The sequence below is a fragment of the Sminthopsis crassicaudata genome, chromosome 1 (genome assembly GCF_048593235.1).
Source record: "Sminthopsis crassicaudata isolate SCR6 chromosome 1, ASM4859323v1, whole genome shotgun sequence".
Taxonomy (NCBI): domain Eukaryota; kingdom Metazoa; phylum Chordata; class Mammalia; order Dasyuromorphia; family Dasyuridae; genus Sminthopsis; species Sminthopsis crassicaudata.
In genome coordinates, this window is record NC_133617.1 from 664,788,675 (window position 1) to 664,804,566 (window position 15,892).

At 48.5% G+C, this 15,892-nt stretch overlaps 1 protein-coding gene across 2 annotated transcripts in view; it reads left to right on the forward strand.

The window, feature by feature from the left end:
* Positions 1-1,760: 1,760 nt before the first annotated feature.
* Positions 1,761-15,892, forward strand: part of ALS2CL (ALS2 C-terminal like) — a 62,340-nt gene continuing 48,208 nt past the window's right edge. For both annotated transcript variants that reach the window (XM_074260782.1, XM_074260869.1), the window contains exon 1: positions 1,761-1,864. The gene's annotated coding sequence lies outside the window, so the exon portion shown is untranslated. The remainder of the gene's footprint in view (positions 1,865-15,892) is intronic.

The following is a 15,892-nucleotide window of genomic DNA, read 5'->3' on the forward strand; positions in this document are numbered from 1 at the left end:
TTATTATTAGGGATTTGGAGCATCCCTTCATGAGGTCCTTGTGTGAACCACGAAGCAGAGAGGGCAGTTCCACTGGGCTGGTCCTTGTTCAAATGTCAAACATGTGGTGGTCAGGAAGATCGATAGAAGGACTCTTTTAAGAACTTTGTGTGACATGGGAGACACTGGCACAAGACGGCTCAGTAAGGCGTGCCCTCCTCAGAGAAGGGGCTGCGCTCCAAGAGCAAAGCAGAATTCCAGTAACTCAAAAGAAATGCGAGACAACCTCTCTGAGGGAGTACCTCTCTTTAATATCCCAAACTTTTCTGATTGTTATACTATTTATAGTCACAAATTTTAAAAAATACACAATGGCAAAAGCCGGTGTGAATTCAGTAATGGTTTAATATTATTTAGATGTTATAAATCACCACAGCGTTTGCATCTATTTTAAATAAATAGTTATTTGCATATGTATGAGATTATCTGTTCAGGCTGTACAAGGCAAACTGGCTTAGTTATTATAATAAATTAGGCCCCATTTAGTTTTTCTCTGGTTAGATTGCATTTATACAAGTCACTTTCCCCAGATGCGTTATGTCTGATTTTGTCTAATCTCTATTATCTTGTGAATAACTTCCCAAAATGCAGGGGATTTTTTTTACTTTTTGTACGTGTGTGGGGGACGGAGTGTGTGGTAGACAGTGAAAGAAGCAGCAGGCGTCTGCTTCTGGTGTCTGGTTACCCACGGCAGCAGCAGGGGAAGGAAGAGCGTAGAAAGTGGGTATAGCAGATCTCTGAGTCTCCAGGCAAGCTCAGGGCCAAGGAGACTCGGACCTCCGCGGAGTTAGGAAAAGAAAGGCCTCGGACTAGAGGTTCAATCTGTGGATCAGTTCCCTGGAAGGAGCAGTAATCCCTGGGAAACAGATCCGGCTCAGAGCTCTGTCCGCCGGGTCTCAGTGGCCTCCTTACTCGGTCCGGCTCCTTTTGGGCCAGCACCCCCACGACCCCTAGCTTCTCTTTATCTCATTCAGCTCACACAGCACTGCCCGCTGGCACAGACATTAAAAACCTGGCCGGACTCTTCACTGAATAGAACGCACCGGGGTAGAGAGGCGCCAGGCGGGCGCGGAAAGGCCGGCTCCGCTGCCCGCCGGGTTTCCGTCCCGGGATTCTGTCCGGGAAAACCGCACGTGAGGAACAAACCGAGCGGCAAAGTCCGTGCCCCAATGGGAGGCCCGGGGCGGCCTCGGAAGGACGAGCCTCCGGGCGCTCGTGGAGGTGTCTGTAGGTGAGGGTGACAGCAGGCCAAGGCGGACAGACGGACAACAGCGTGAGGGGCGCGGGGGAGGGGCAGAGGCAAGGGAGGCCGCAGGGTGGGGGAGACAGGGGGCGACATGTAGGGATAATGGGGACGGGAAGGGAAAGTGAGCGAGCACGAGGGCGAAACGGAGGGGACACAGGAGGAGGGTCAGCCCCGGAGGGACGAGGCTGGGAGGGAGGAAAGGGCGGAGAGGGGTGTTCCGGGTGGGGACGGGAGCAAGAGAGCAGAGAGAAGGGGGAAGGATGGAGGAGAGAGGCAGAGACGGAGAGAAAGAAGCGAAGGCGAGGGAAGGACGAGGGAGCCTGCCCGGAGACGGGCGCTCGCGGGGCGGGCCGGGCCGAGTTCCAGTGGGTGCTTTCCCCAGCCACTGGGAGGGTGCGGAGGGAGCGGGAGGACTCCACCCCAGGCCGAGGGGAGGAGGGAGGGTGGGGTGAGCCGGCTCGGCCCGGCCCCCTGGCCTCGCCTTCCAGGCCTGGCGGCTGGTGGCCCCTAAGCGCGAGAGAGGAGCGCCGAGTCTCCTGCTCGCTCCGGGGAGGCTGGCGGGCTGGGATCTGCGCACAGGTAAGGCGGTCCCGGGGAGGAGCAGGACAGGCTCTCTGCTGGGGACCTGAGAGCGGCGCCCGGGGCGGGGGATGCAGTCAGGAGGGGCGACGCTGCCGGGGGCCGCGGCAGGGGCCGGCGCGGGGGGGGGGGGGGACACTGACAGAGGGGAAGGATTACAGGTGAAGAGGGCAGTGGGAGGGGGCGACGCCGCGGCAGGGGCCGGTGCCGGGGGGGGGGAACACTGACAGAGGGGACAGATTACAGGTGGAGAGGGCAGTGGGGAGGGGGCGACGCTGCTGGGGGCCGGCGCGGGGGGGACACTGACAGAGGGGACGGATTACAGGTGAAGAGGGCAGTGGGAGGGGGCGACGCCGCGGCAGGGGCCGGTGCCGGGGGGGGGGAACACTGACAGAGGGGACAGATTACAGGTGGAGAGGGCAGTGGGGAGGGGGCGACGCTGCTGGGGGCCGGCGCGGGGGGGGGGGGGGACACTGACAGAGGGGACGGATTACAGGTGGAGAGGGCAGTGGGGAGGGGGCAGGCTCTGCGCGGTCCCGCAGGGGGACGGATCGCCGAGGTGGGAGCGCTACCAGAGAACAGGTCAGAGTCGGGGGCTGGGGGCGCTGCCGGGGCCAATGTCTCTCATGGGAGAGGGGTCTGCGGGGGGACGGGGCTGGCCGCGGCGGGGTGACGCCGCCGGGGTCTGAGCGTGGCTCGGGACCCGGGCGGAGCCTGGGCTCGCTCTCACACCTGGGGAGCCGCCTCCTCCCTGCGGCGCGCCCCCCCCCCCCCGCCCCGAGAGTCCTGTGCCCCCGTGGTTCCGCACCCGGGGCTTCTGCACCGTGCGCCCCCATTCCGCCCCTGGAGGAAGTCCGGAAACTGCTGACAGCCGGGATCATAAGTGCTATCTAACCTCCCGGGGCTCTCGTGACTGGGGCTCCCACAGCCGAGCGAACCTTTCGGGCCCGCTTCAGTTCCCCAGCAGCGCTCCTCCCCGGGACCCCGGCTCCAGTTTTGCTGAGAATACAAAGCGTTTGAGGGGAGCTTCCTTCCATTCCGTCTCACGTGTAGAGACCCCTCCGCCCTCATCCCTCTCCCCCTTGTCGCCCTGCGGTTCAGCCGCCTCCACAGAGGGACCAAGCATCGCTTACAGACCCTCCGCGGTTCCACTGCCCTTCCTAACTGGCGCTTCTTTTTGGATAACACGGCCTCCGCTGTGGCGTTCAGAGCTCTGGCTCGAATGATTAAAATAATAATAATCAGACTATGCAGATCGTTAAGTTTTTGCCAAACACCTTTTTGACAGAACCCCCCAATAGTGTAAGGTATTATCCTTTTTTGGAAGCTAAACATCAGAAGGGGAGAGCCGGTTTCCAGGGCTGCTGCCCATCTCTCTCCGGCTCAGGTGCAGTGATCCTTTTATTACATCAGGTTCCCTCTCTTGGTAATTTTCTTCTTGGTACGTTTCATCTCCATGGCTACAGTAACACTCTACCTTTAATAACAGCTAACGTTGATAGAGCACTGTGCATACGTTAACTTTATTTGATCCACATAACCACTCTGGGAGGTCAGTCCTATTATCCCCATTTTACAGATAAGAAAATAGAGGAGTAAATGACTTGCTAATAAGCTTGTAAGTTGGAAGTCCAAGAGAGAATTCAGACTCACTCTTTCCACTGCACCACTAACCCTATTGATTAATTCCTCGTTCTTTTTGCCCCCTAAGTATGGTTATTCTCCGTCCTTGGACCTCTTTTGCCCATTCTCGGCAACATTTTCAAATAGCACCTTTATGCAAAGGGTTTACAGAACAATATATTCAGATCCAGTTATTCCCCTGAGTGGGATATTTTGTCCTTGAATCTCCATCCAATCATTCTACACTTCTACACTTACTGTGTGCAGGCAATCTGCTAGTGCTAGGAAAAACAAAGAAAAGTCGAAAAACCTTTAGAATCTTGAACAGTCAACCAAGCATCATTAAGTGCCTACTATGTGTTTGGTGGTGCAGTGGATTGGATGCTGAGCCTGAAGTAAGGAGAACTCATTTTCCTGAGTTCAAATGTGGCCCCAGACTCAGTAGCTATGCGACCTTGGGTAAGTCATTTAACCTTATTTGCCTCAGTTTCCAAGTGTAAAATGATCTGGAAAAATAAATGGTCAACCACTCCAGTATGTTTGCCAAGAAAACTCCAAATGTGTCACAAAATGTTGGACCTGACTGAAGGAATGTGTCAGGGACTGTGCTAAATGATGGAGATTACAAGGAGATGGGATGAAGAGGGATTCCTCCCTCTTAAGACTCTCACAGTCTAATGTCCCATTATTGTCCCTAGATATGCTCTTTTCCTCAGTTTGCCTATTTCTGTTGAAGTCATCCCCTTTCCTTACAGCTGGAGAAAGCCTATAATAATAAAATATATAATAATATATTTTATTATATGTATAATATATATAATAAATTAACATAAAATAATAAATAATATATTTTTATTATATATGTAATATATAATAAGCCTATAATAATAAAAGGCTCAGTAGGGGCTTTTGAACTTAAGGGATATGCAAACAAACTCGATTGGTTGGTTTGTTGATTGTCTAGGCTTTAAGGAGAAAGTGTTGATAATTTTAATTAAGCGTAAAGGATGTCCCGCAAGCACTATTTTCCCTGAAAGCCTTTTGGTTAGTCCTTTATTAATGCCCTCAAGACACTGACTTTTCTGTTAGCCAGATTTGCACCTTCAGAGAGCCTTTGTTCTTCCTTCTTACCAAGTCCTTTTCGTTGTATCTGTGGGAAGAGGGTATCGGCCAGTTTGGTTGAAAGATGGGATTCATGATGAAGGGAAATCTGTCCCAAAAAATAGGTTGAGGGGCTAGCTGTGTGGCGCAGTGGATAGAGCATCAGCACTGAAGTCAGGAGGATCCGAGTTCAAATCTGGTCTCAGACACTTAACACTTCCTAGCTGTGTGACCCTGGGCAAGTCACTTAATCCCAATTGCCTCAGCAAAAAAAAAGTAATAAATAAAAATGAAATAAATTTAACAAATACTTACACAAGTATTGGATGGGGGAAGAGTACCAAGATTACAGAAGAAGAAAAAAAGAAATAGGTTGAAGCCAGACTGAAAACCTTTGAGTTGGAAAAGAGTTTGTACCCGTTTCTAGAGTTGGTAGTCAGTCACCTAAGCAACTTAACTAGTGAATGCCATGGTCAGACCTAGTTGTTAGGGTGCCATCTTACTAGCTGTGTAGGGGTGATTTGGGTGGAGTTGAACGATTGGGCATTGATTGCAATTGAAAAGATGAAGCTGGTGGCCCTGTGAATGGAAAGGAGGAAGGCTAGCTTTTGGGTTGGTAGAACTGAGTAGATTTAGCAACTAAACAAGTGTGTGTGGTGTGTGTGTGTGTGTGTGTGTGTGTGTGTGTGTGTGTGTGTGTGTGTGTGTGTGTGTAGGAGAAGGGACAGGGAAGGGAGACAGTGATGGCAATAGTGAAGGCCATAGAGAAGAGGAGAGGAGGTGGGGAACTAGGCCGGCAGTTGATGCAAAGGATAGAGCACTGGATGTGGAGTAAGAAAGAGGCGTTCAGGTCTGACCTCAGAAATTCCCTCGTCACCCTGCCTCGGTTTCCTCACCTGTAAAATGGGGGCAATGAGAGCACCTACCTCCCAGGATTGTTTTGAGAATCAAATGGAATAACCTTTGCAAAGTGCTTTAGCACAATTTCTGGAATATAGTAGGTGCTATATATTATTATTACTAAGTTAAATAACTGGAAGGATGATAGTGCTTTCCACAGAAATAAAGAAGAGTGAGTTTAGGAGAAAAGGTAAAGAATTTAGTTGGGAACATTTTGAGTCTGAATCTCAGAGAGGCAATTGGTGATGTGGGACTGGAGCTCTGGAGAGAGAAAAGGGCCTGGGAATGAAGTTCCAGGAATCTTCTGCTTAGAGACAATTGGACCTGTGGGAGCTGATGAGATTAGGAAGCCAGCTGTAGAAAAAGAAGAGGGCCTAAGAGAACCCAAATAACTGAAAATCCTCTTCCAGCCTCCTAATCTCTCTGGGAACTATCACCCTATCCATCTAAATCAGTATTAACTGTCTACTATTTGCATGCTAAGTAATAAGGAGGAATAAAATTTCTTGCCTTCGGGGGGCTTAAATTTTAATGCTTCTTTGAGCCCCTTATCCCCACCCCCCTTTTTTGTTTTACACTTAACTAAAGCTAATTTGAAATTATATGTTTATGTGTATAGTTCCCTTTTTGTTCTGTATTTTTAGCCTTCGGTTTTCTAGGCTAAGATATTGAAGTGGTTGGCCATCTCCTTTTCTAACTCATTTTACAGATTCCTCAATTTGTAAATTCCTCAATTGAAGCAGACAGGATTAAGTGACCTTCCCAGGCCCACACAGCTAGTAAAAGTCTGAGGCTGGATTTGAACCTTGCACCACCTAGCTGCCTACAACATGGGAAACCCCTAGAAGGCAGGTACTGTCTCCTGTGTACTCTTTCACTTGGTAAAGGGCTTTGCACCGAGGAAGCAGGTAATGAAGGCAGTGAATGCTGAACTGAATTCTTTCCCTGGTCTAATCCTGTCTACCTCAATCTCTCCATTGTTGTCTGATTCTGTTGCTTATTTCTGTTGCCTCTCAGCTGTTTACATCACATTACATTACCTTAAACCAGGTCCGTGGGAAGTATCAAATCTTGAAATAAATCAAAGCCATAAGTTGAGGAATAAAGTGTATTTTTAGTTGATAAAATGGTAGCAAACCTGGCACCCTGGGGAGTGTCCAGTGGATTTCCCAATCCTAAGACATATACAAAAGCTGCTTAAATCTTTAGGAAGAGAGGGAAAGGGGGCAGTTTGGGGAAACTGAACCCCTACCTGAGCTGGGCTCTCTACAAAACAAAATCCCTGGGTGGGGCCTATGGTACCATTCAGCTCAATCTAATCAAGAGTAAATATTTTAAGAATTGGAATGTAAGGGGCAGCTAGGTGGGGCACCAGCCTGAAGTCTGGAGGACCTGAGTGCAAATCTGATCTCAGACGTCTAACCCTTCCTAGTTGTGTGATCCTGGGCAAGTCACTTGACCCCAACTGCATCAGCAAAAAAAAAAAAAAAAAAAAAAAAAAAAAAAATATATATATATATATATATATATATATATATATATATATATATATATATATATATATATATAATTTTCAATTCTCTTTTTATTGTATTATTATATTATTAAATTATTCAATTTCTTGTTTTATTATTGTATTATCTTCAATTTCTAGAAGAAAAAATAGTGCCATAGAATTTAAAGGTTTCTGCTGTTTCCAATTTCTTCTCCTCCTTCCATCCTTCCCAACTCTAAGGAAGTCAGATTTCTGCTGTTGGTCCTTTGATCCTTGGAGAAAGTGGAGAAACAGTAGGAAATATGCTCTATCTTCCTTCTTCACAGACCCCAAGCTAGTATATTCCTTGGTCACAGGAAGGTCAGAGGTCAAACAAATGACCATGAGGAAGGCAAAGTGGGGGGAGGGGGGAGGTTTGCCTCAAGGACAATTGAGGTTTGACAGTAAGAACTTTGATACCTTTCTGACCAGGTGATTCTGGACCAAATGCTCAAAGAGAAAGTAAACTCAAGTCAACATTTATTAACTCAAGACAAACATTTATTAAGAAAACATCAAATACCAGACAGCTGGGTGGCCCCACTGGCTGGGCCCCATGTCTGTTTTAAAACCTTTTCTTGCTCTGACATTCCAGAACCCTTTATTCTAGAACTCTAGGTTGTTCTAGAATACTTTCTGGCCGTTTTCTTTCATAATCTCTGGGTCTTTGCTAGGGGTGATGTTCAGCCAGTGAGTTGAATTTCTCCATATAAGTCTACTATGACTGATCCAATGGTAATAGATTTAACAGTACTCCACCGGTCTCTCAGTAGGCAACTAGGTGCCCCAGGGGATTGAGCATTGGTCCTGGAGCTAGGAAAATGTGAGTCCAAATCCAGTTTCAGACACTCACTGTGGTGTGACACTCTGCAAGTCATTTAAATTGTCTGCCTCAATTTCCTCCTCTATAAAATAGAATAATAACATCCACTTCCCTGGGTTATTATAAGGATAACAAGATAATACCTTGAAAGAGTTTAAACTTGATGTCTTTATATTATTTCTAGGAAGGGGACAAATAATCACTTTTTCTGTAGGAAAATAATAGATTTTCATGTACAGTTTTGAAATTTGCAAAGGGCTTTATAGACATTATTTCAGTTGATCCTCACAACAACCTGGTAAGATTACTATTAAAAGTATTAGTTTTATAGACGTAGCCATGGACATTTTACAGATGAGAAAACTGAAGCTCAGTAGCAACTTGAACAGTGTCAGAAACAGGATTCAAACCCAGTTTTCTTCTGATTTCCACATTTGGTCCGTTTCACTGCACCAAAGTAACTCAACAGGCTGGTGCAGGTCATGTGATTTCCCAAGGTTATATTAGTGAAAGACCCAATGCCACGTCCAGGACTTAAAAAACAGGTATCTTGGCCCATAGTACAAAAGTAATCTTTTGTGTTACCAGAAGGCCTTATACTCGTCAGTGCTTTCTATGTCTATTATCCACTGAAATCTTAGGACACAGAGTGTTAGAACTGAGAGGAATACAGAATAGAAGACAGAACATCAACATTAGAAGTGGCCATGGACATACAGAGCCATTGGTGCAAGGAAGCATTGAACAGGGGCACAGAATGTTACAGGCGGAAGGAACCACAGAACAAGGGCACAGAATGTTAGGGGCTGAAGGAAACATAGAACAGGGATACAGGATGCTAGAGGCGGAAGAAACCATAGAACAGGGACACAGAATGTTAGGGGCTGAAGAAACCATAGAACAGGGACACAGAATGTTAGGGGCTGAAGAAACCATAGGACAGGAGCACAGGATGCTAGAGGCGGAAGGAACCATAGAACAAGGGCACAGAATGTTAGGGGCTAAAGGAAACATAGAACAGGGACACAGGATGCTAGAGGCGGAAGGAACCATAGAACAGGAGCACAGGATGCTAGAGGCGGAAGGAACCACAGAACAAGGGCACAGAATGTTAGGGGCTGAAGGAAACATAGAACAGGGACACAGGATGCTAGAGGTGGAAGGAACCATAGAACAGGGGTACAGGATGCTACGGGTGGAAGGAAACAGAACAGGGGTACAGGATGCTACAGGTGGAAGGAAACATAGAACGGGGGTACAGGATGCTACGGGTGGAAGGAAACAGAACAGGGGTACAGGATGCTACGGGTGGAAGGAAACAGAACAGGGGTACAGGATGCTAGAGGCGGAAGGAACCATAGAACAGGGACACAGAATGTTAGGGGCTGAAAGAACCATAGAACAGGGACACAGAATGTTAGGGGCTGAAGAAACCATAGGACAGGAGCACAGGATGCTACAGGCAGAAGGAAACATAGAACAGGGACACAGAATGTTAGGGGCTGAAGGAACCATAGAACAGGGACACAGGATGCTAGAGGCGGAAGGAACCATAGAACAGGGACACAGAATGTTAGGGGCTGAAGAAACCATAGGACAGGAGCACAGGATGCTAGAGGCGGAAGGAAACATAGAACAGGGATATGGGATGCTAGAGGCGGAAGGAACCATACAACAGGGGCACAGAATGTTAGGGGCTGAAGAAACCATAGGGCAGGAGCACAGGATGCTAAAGGCGGAAGGAACCATAGAACAGGGACACAGAATGTTAGGGGCTGAAGAAACCATAGGACAGGATCACAGGATGCTACAGGCAGAAGGAAACATAGAACAGGGATATGGGATGCTAGAGGCTGAAGAAACCATACGACAGGGACACAGAATGTTAGGGGCTGAAGAAACCATAGGACAGGAGCACAGGGTGCTACAGGCAGAAGGAAACATAGAACAGGGATATGGGATGCTAGAGGCGGAAGGAACCATAGAACAGGGGTACAGGATGCTAGAGGCGGAAGGAAACATAGAACAGGGGTACAGGATGCTAGAGGCGGAAGGAAACATAGAACAGGGGTACAGGATGCTAGAGGCGGAAGGAACCATAGAACAGGGGTACAGGATGCTAGAGGCGGAAGGAAACATAGAACAGGGGTACAGGATGCTAGAGGCGGAAGGAACCATAGAACAGGGGTACAGGATGCTAGAGGCGGAAGGAACCATAGTACAGGGGTACAGGATGCTAGAGGCAGAAGGAAACATAGAACAGGGACACAGGATGCTAGAGGCGGAAGGAACCATAGAACAGGGACACAGGATGTTAGGGGCTGAAGGAACCATAGAACAGGGGTACAGGATGCTAGAGGCGGAAGGAAACATAGAACAGGGACACAGGATGCTAGAGGCGGAAGGAACCATAGAACAGGGACACAGGATGCTAGAGGCGGAAGGAACCATAGAACAGGGACACAGAATGTTAGGGGCTGAAGAAACCATAGGACAGGAGCACAGGATGCTAGAGGCGAAAGGAACCATAGAACAGGGACACAGAATGTTAGGGGCTGAAGAAACCATAGGACAGGAGCACAGGATGCTAAAGGCGGAAGGAACCATAGAACAGGGACACAGAATGTTAGGGGCTGAAGAAACCATAGGACAGGAGCACAGGATGCTAGAGGCAAAAGGAAACATAGAACAGGGACACAGGATGCTAGAGGTGGAAGGAACCATAGAACAGGGGTACAGGATGCTAGAGGCAGAAGGAACCATAGAACAGGGACACAGGATGTTAGGGGCTGAAGGAACCATAGAACAGGGGTACAGGATGCTAGAGGCGGAAGGAACCATAGAACAGGGACACAGAATGTTAGGGGCTGAAGAAACCATAGGACAGGAGCACAGGACGCTACAGGCAGAAGGAACCATAGAACAGGGACACAGAATGTTAGGGGCTGAAAGAACCATAGAACAGGGACACAGGATGCTAGAGGCGGAAGGAACCATAGAACAGGGGTACAGGATGCTAGAGGCGGAAGGAAACATAGAACAGGGGTACAGGATGCTAGAGGCGGAAGGAAACATAGAACAGGGGTACAGGATGCTAGAGGCGGAAGGAACCATAGAACAGGGGTACAGGATGCTAGAGGCGGAAGGAAACATAGAACAGGGGTACAGGATGCTAGAGGCGGAAGGAACCATAGAACAGGGGTACAGGATGCTAGAGGCGGAAGGAACCATAGTACAGGGGTACAGGATGCTAGAGGCAGAAGGAAACATAGAACAGGGACACAGGATGCTAGAGGCGGAAGGAACCATAGAACAGGGACACAGGATGTTAGGGGCTGAAGGAACCATAGAACAGGGGTACAGGATGCTAGAGGCGGAAGGAAACATAGAACAGGGACACAGGATGCTAGAGGCGGAAGGAACCATAGAACAGGGACACAGGATGCTAGAGGCGGAAGGAACCATAGAACAGGGACACAGAATGTTAGGGGCTGAAGAAACCATAGGACAGGAGCACAGGATGCTAGAGGCGAAAGGAACCATAGAACAGGGACACAGAATGTTAGGGGCTGAAGAAACCATAGGACAGGAGCACAGGATGCTAAAGGCGGAAGGAACCATAGAACAGGGACACAGAATGTTAGGGGCTGAAGAAACCATAGGACAGGAGCACAGGATGCTAGAGGCAAAAGGAAACATAGAACAGGGACACAGGATGCTAGAGGTGGAAGGAACCATAGAACAGGGACACAGGATGCTAGAGGCGGAAGGAACCATAGAACAGGGACACAGGATGTTAGGGGCTGAAGGAACCATAGAACAGGGGTACAGGATGCTAGAGGCGGAAGGAACCATAGAACAGGGACACAGAATGTTAGGGGCTGAAGAAACCATAGGACAGGAGCACAGGACGCTACAGGCAGAAGGAACCATAGAACAGGGACACAGAATGTTAGGGGCTGAAAGAACCATAGAACAGGGACACAGGATGCTAGAGGCGGAAGGAACCATAGTACAGGGGTACAGGATGCTAGAGGCAGAAGGAAACATAGAACAGGGACACAGGATGCTAGAGGCGGAAGGAACCATAGAACAGGGACACAGGATGTTAGGGGCTGAAGAAACCATAGGACAGGAGCACAGGACGCTACAGGCAGAAGGAACCATAGAACAGGGACACAGAATGTTAGGGGCTGAAAGAACCATAGAACAGGGACACAGGATGCTAGAGGCGGAAGGAACCATAGAACAGGGGCACAGAATGTTAGGGGCTGAAGGAACCATAGAACAGGGACACAGGATGCTATGGGTGGAAGGAACCATAGAACAGGGACACAGGATGCTATGGGTGGAAGGAACCATAGAACAGGGGGATGGGATGCTAGAGGACATTTGTAGATCTGACCAAGTGACCTCATAAAAGAAGAAAAAAAGTCTAGAGATATATGGGCACTGAATATACCGAGAGTGTAGGAGTTAGTGACAAAGCTGGGCTTACTTTATACTCAGTACCTGTCATACCCAAGCAGGCAGGGCTTCTTCCATTCTGCTCTGCTGGCCCCTGTTTCCACAAGTCAGGGCCTCCATGGCATTGGTGCCAGTAATCACGTTGGGGAGACGATGTCATCAGGGAGAAGTTCTGCCAGTTTCTTCATGCCCAGGTGAATCACTGGGCCTGGACTTCCGCCTCACATTCACAGGAAAGTGCCCATCCCTGTATGGGCCATGCACATACCCCTCCCCTCAGCTCATAGGATCAAAGGCTGCCCCCAAACTCCCCTCAGTTATGGAGCTCTCCAATCGCCCCCACTCCCACCCCCATATCCACTCTGCAAACTATTCCTCAGCTGGGAGGGTCACTGGGTACATTTCTCTGCCTTCAGGGGAGACTGAGCTATACTTACTGCAGATAGCTGGGGGGTTCACTTCATCCTTTGTCCTTCTGTCCTCCCCCCAAATCTGTAATGCAATGTATGTAATGTAATCTGTCTGCCTTCACTCCTTGAGAAGAGTACTCATATTTTTGACTCTGCTCTACTGCCCCCACCTCCAGGAAGCAGCAGCTGGCACAGGAGATAGAGCGCTGGACCTGGGGTTCAAATCTAGCCTCAGATATTAACTACCTGAGTGACTTTGGGCAAATGCCTTAACTTTTGCCTCAGTTTCTTTAACGATAAAATGGGGATAATGCTCATTATATTATTATAAATGTGAGGTATCACAGGGCTGCTGGTGAGCATCAAATGAGATAATATTTGTAAAAGTGCTTGGTACAATGCTTGGCACATAGTAGGCTCTATATAAATGCTTTATCATCATTTCCCTTCAGTCTCTCCTAATGTCTCTTATCTCAGTGAATAGTTTGTCCCTTCCTCATTTCACTTAGGCCCTTCCTAACTATGTGTGCTCAGAACTGCACCAGCAGGACCGAGATATGCCGGCCAGAGCACTGGTGGGACCACTGATCCTGTGCTATCGGGGACAGTGGAAAGGCATGGGTTGGAATCAGCAGGATCTGAATCTGGATGGCGACCCTCATCTATAACTGGTAGTAAATGGCTGGACAACATGGTCCTCCAGCTCTGAGCTCTGCAGCCTGAGATGGCATTAGCTCCTTAGCATCCCCGTAATGCTATTCTTTTCACCGGACCTGCTGTCAGGCTGATCCTGGGCAGAACTGAGGGAGGGGGAGCTCTAAGGCCAGCTTTGGCCACTGCCCTTCTCTTAAGCTTTTATTTCCTTACCCTGACCTTGAGCTGCTTCCAGGGTGCTTGTGGAACTGAGCACTCCAGCTGCTCCAGGCTGAGACGGGCCTGAGCCTCCCTGGGGGAGGAGCCCCAGGTGTCAGCTGGGGAGGAAAGATGGCAGTTCAGTTCTGACCTAGTACCTGGTCTCCGGCCGCTCAGCTATACTCCTCCCTCTTCCCCTTCCTGCCTGGCCTCCACCCCAACGGCCTCTGCCTCTCCTTCTCAGCCTAGGTGGGGCTTGGAATTTGTGCTCAGGGCTGGCCCTAGAGTGGGGAGCCTCCCCTTTTCCCCTCTTCCCCTCCTCCCACTCCCACCCCTTCTTTGTCAACAGTTACAGAAACAAACCCTTGGAATCCATTCCTGTTTTCCCACCCCTAAGATTCCTAGCTTCAAGGTCATTAAAAAAAAATAATAATAATAATAATCTTATTTAGTCTGTGTTTATGTGTGGAAACCCAAGAGGAGGAATTGCCCAGTGACCTGTGGAAGCCCCCAGAATGAGGAAAAAAAACATGCCCCCCCCCCTCCAAGAGCACCTGGTCCGATGGGAGGCAGACCCCAACTTTGGGAAAATTCCAGGACTCCCCCAAAGGGGACATTTGACTGAAAAGACCTAAGGTTCCTTCCATAGTTAACCTGGATAGGGAAGGGAATCTCTGGCCCTGCAGTGCTTTGGAATTAGTTGGGAGATCTGAGAGACACTAGTAAAGGACCTCCCCTATGCCAGCATCCAATCTAGAGACAGCTCCACTCCGGACATGGCATTTACATGGACTGTTGGTGCCCGACCGTGATAGAGCATCCCGAGCTGGATCAGTCCCTCAGCCACAGTGGAACATGCTGTACCTTGACTTTAATATAATGTCTCTGAGTACAAAGGACAGCAACCAACCCCCCATCCCTACACCCCATTACCTTCTCCGATATGTGGGGTACCCTGTGACTTGTAAATTTTTTAGGTTTTTTTCTTTTCTTTTTAAAATTTTGAACACAAGATCAACAGATGTGAACATTTTCATATTCACAGAACAAGAAAGGACATTTTACATATATATTATATAAAATATACTCTATATTTTGTGAAGATTTAAAAAATATTAAACAACACAATAATAACACATTTTCTCTGCTCCTCTAGATCTTTCTGAACTTCTTTGCCATTTTTTTTTTTTTTTTTTTTTTTTTAATCATCACCAGTTCTCCCAACTAGAAACTCCTGCCTTGTCAAAGAGAAGTCTGGTCAGGCAGAATAAATGCACACCCTGGCTGTGCCCACATAATAGAAGTTTTATTCTGTAGCTCTCAGCCAAGAGGTGGGAAGTCTGCTTGGTCTTCTGAAGTCATCATTAGTCATTGCTTTGATTGATATTCTTAAGTTCTGAACTGTGTTTCCTTTTACTCCAATGTCATCTCTTGGGTATGTTCTGCTAGTTCTGCTCATTTCCTGCATCACTTCCAGTCTGACTTATCTGGTTTCTCTGAATCTGTCATTTTCATCGTTTTTTTATGGTACAGTAATATGCCATCATCTGATCCAGTGACAAATAGCTCTCTTCAACCCCTCTGTGGCAGCTGGGTGGTGCAGTGGATAGCGCATGAGTCCTAGAGGCAGGAGGGCCTGAGTTCAAATTCAGCCTCAGACACCAGGTGTGAGCCTGGGCAAGTCAATTAACAACTGTCTGCCTCAGTTTCCTCATTTACTTCCCAGTGTTGTTGGTAAAGCCCTTGGCAAACCTTAAAGCACTAGGGTAAATGATGGCTACATGTGACTGCTTGTTATATAAGCTGTTGTTTTATCTGTTTCCCCTCCTCCTCTGATGATATTGATAATAATAATAACTGATATTATAGAGGGACATAAGGTTTATATCCCAACAGCCCCAGAAGGTAGGCAGTGGCAGTACTATTCCCCTTTCGCGGATTAGAAAATGGAGGCACATAAAAGACAAGGGTCTTGCCTTCTATAAAGAGGCAGCGGTACAATGGAGAGAAAACAGGCTTTGGAGTCAGATAACAAATGCTCCCTCTGTGTACTAGCTCAGCCCTCAGCTTCCTGATCTGTAACAGGACAGGGCTGGGCAGTGAATGGCAGGGCTGCTGCACAGTGCCCCCTTAGCTTCCCATCCCCACTGCCTATGCCCGGGGTCCATTGCTCAACCCCAACCAGTCTGACTGCCTTGTGTGTGCCCTAGTTTCCTTCCGAGTCCCTACCTGCCCAACCTGCTGGGACCTGGCTGCAGTGCAGTCTGAATGCAGAAAGTGACTCAGCCCTGACTCCTTCCCTCTGGGCTTCCACTGTC